The following is a 2917-nucleotide window of genomic DNA, read 5'->3' as shown; positions in this document are numbered from 1 at the left end:
GAAAGAGTTCTCAAGCTGAGGTGTTAAAACCTCCCACATGTTTTGACCAAGATAACTTGTATAAATGGTACTTACAGGAATTTGTTTTCAACTGACCTTAGGCATTGCGATGGAACATAAAGGAGGGATCTTTAATATATGATTAAATCACGGGAGTTACTGAAAAATTAAAAAAAAAATTTAAAAATGAAATGTATATCAAAGTATTTAAAACATACCCCTTTTAATTTTATTCAGAATAATATATTTTTAAATATTGTTTATAATTTCATTACCAAAATATTATTGAAAATGTTGAAGTGTTTGATTTCAGGTTTCATTACAAACTTACTTGTAGATATGTGTTTTGAAGTGCCCATGGTCCTTTTTAATATATTGTGGCTGCTTTCTAAATCCTCCCTGGATCCTTTCTTTAACAATGGCTGCATGCACATGTTAAAATGATCTGAGAACAAACCTGGGAGAATTATCTCCTGATAGGAAAATTTACCTAGAGATTCCCGAACAAATATTCAAATGCTTGAAGAGCAGAGCTTGCAGTGCTGATGCTGCACAGTCGGGGGCCATTGTGTACACATCTCGGTGTGCTCTCCAGGATCCTTCTGTCTGCCTGGTGACAAATGACAGCAGTGCACAGGGCAGTCCTGACTGGATGCCTTGAAGCCTGTATCTCCCTGTAGCACAATTTGGGAATAGAAAGGGGGCATGTTCTGCTCCCACTCAGCTATAGCAACAGAGTCCAATGAGCAACACACTGTTCCTCGGGGGGGGAGAGGGGGAGGCTGTGACAGCAAAGCTCCTGGGATGCTGAAGAACTGTACTGTGGCTTCTCCCAGAGGGAACAGGCACATACATTCACTCGTGCAAGAGAAATTCTCCCAAGGAGTGATTTTAATCCTGGTTGTTCTCAGGCTATTTTTCTCTTAGTTATTTTTGGCCTGGGAGAAAAGTCCTAACATCTGTACACTCATGGTTTTTCCATGCGAATAAATGTATGCACATGATATCACACCAGACTGTGGCTAAAGTGTGCATGTTCATGTTTTCATAGTTTCATAGTTTTAGGGTCGGAAGGGACCTAATAGATCTTCTAGCCCGCCCCCCCGCCAGGGCGGGAGAACAACCCAAAAAAACAAACAAACCCTAAAAACAAAAACGGGACTCAAATGAGTCCAGCCAGGTAAGTATCCAGCCTCTTCTTAAAGATCCCCAGGGTAGGGGCCAGCACCACCTCCCTTGGAAGTTGGTTCCAGCTCCTAGCCGCCCTACCTGTGAAGTAGTTTTTTCGGATGTCCAATCTGTACCTCCTCTCCATCAACTTGTGCCCATTACTCCTTGTTATGCCAGCAGGGGCTAGGGGAAACAGCGTCTCCCCCAAACCCTTCTGGTTCCCCCTAGTGAGTTTATAGACGGTCACCAGGTCCCCCCTCAGCCTTCTCCTGTGGAGGCTGAATAGGTTCAGGTCCCGCAGTCTCTCACTGTAGGGTCTGCCCTGTTGTCCCCGGATCATGCGGGTGGCCCTCCTCTGGACCCTCTCCATGTTGTCCGCATCCCTCCTGAAATGGGGCGCCCAGAACTGGGCACAATGCCCCAGCTGCGGCCTGACCAGCGTCGCATAGAGGGGGAGGATCACCTCCCTGGCTCTACGCGAGATGCACCTGTGGATGCACGACAAGGTCCGGTTAGCCCTGCCAACCATGACCTCGCATTGTCGGCCCATGTTTATCTTGGAGTCAATAATGACACCAAGATCCCTTTCCGCCTCCGTGCTCTCAAGTAGGGAGTTCCCCATCGTATAAGTGTGCTGCTGGTTCCTACTACCCAAGTGCAGCACCCTGCACTTGTCCGTATTGAAACACATCCTGTTCCTGTTTGCCCACCCCTGTAACCTATCCAGATCCTTCTGCAATCTCTCTCTCCCTGCTAGCGTGCTCACCTCCCCCCAAATTTTGGTGTCATCAGCGAATTTAAACAGGTTGCTTTCCACCCCAACATCAAGATCGCTGATGAAGAAATTGAACAGCGCAGGCCCCAGGACCGAGCCCTGGGGGACTCCACTACCCACCTCCCCCCAAGTCGAGTATGATCCATCCACCACCACCCTCTGAGTGCGACCCTTCAGCCAATCTGCAATCCATCTGACTGTGTAGGCATCTATGCCACAGTCGCCTAGTTTATTAATTAGGATGGGGTGAGAGACGGTGGCAAAGGCCTTGCTGAAGTCCAGAAAGACTACATCCACCGCGACACCTGTGTCCATGGCCTTTGCGACCTGATCATAAAAGGCAATCAAGTTGGTCTGACATGATCTCCCCCTAATAAATCCATGCTGATTGCCCCTGAGCATCATTTCTGATGCCGGCCCATCACAAATGTGCTCCTTGATGATCTTCTCAAAGAGTTTCCCCAGGATTGAGGTAAGACTGACGGGCCTATAGTTGCCCGGGGCCTCCCTTTTCCCTTTCTTGAAGAGGGGGCCCACATTAGCTACCTTCCAATCGTCTGGCACCTGGCCCAAGCACCACGATCGCTCGTAGAGCCGTGCCAGGGGCCCTGCAATAACCCCAGCTAGCTCCTTCAGCACCCTGGGGTGGAGAGCATCCGGACCCGCTGACTTGAACGCGTCCAGCCCCTCCAGAAGCTCTCTAGCCCGGTCCTCCCCAACCTGAGGTCTGAAGGCGATCCCCTCGCGTCCGGCTTCTATCACAGCAGGGAAGTCCCGGTCCCTGCACAAGAAAACGGAGGTGAAGAATGGGTTAAAGAGGTCCGCTTTATCCTCTGATGCAACCACCAGATTGCCCAGCATATCTTGCTGGGCACACATTACCCGGCGCCTTCTTCATCCTCCCAATATATTTGAAAAAGGACTTTTTGTTATCCTTAATCCTGGACGCTAATCCGAGCTCTATATCCACCT

This window comes from Alligator sinensis, unplaced genomic scaffold (genome assembly GCF_000455745.1).
Source record: "Alligator sinensis unplaced genomic scaffold, ASM45574v1 scaffold202_1, whole genome shotgun sequence".
NCBI classification, from domain to species: Eukaryota; Metazoa; Chordata; order Crocodylia; family Alligatoridae; genus Alligator; species Alligator sinensis.
The sequence above is the reverse complement of the archived record's forward strand: the minus strand, read 5'-3'. Positions refer to the sequence as shown.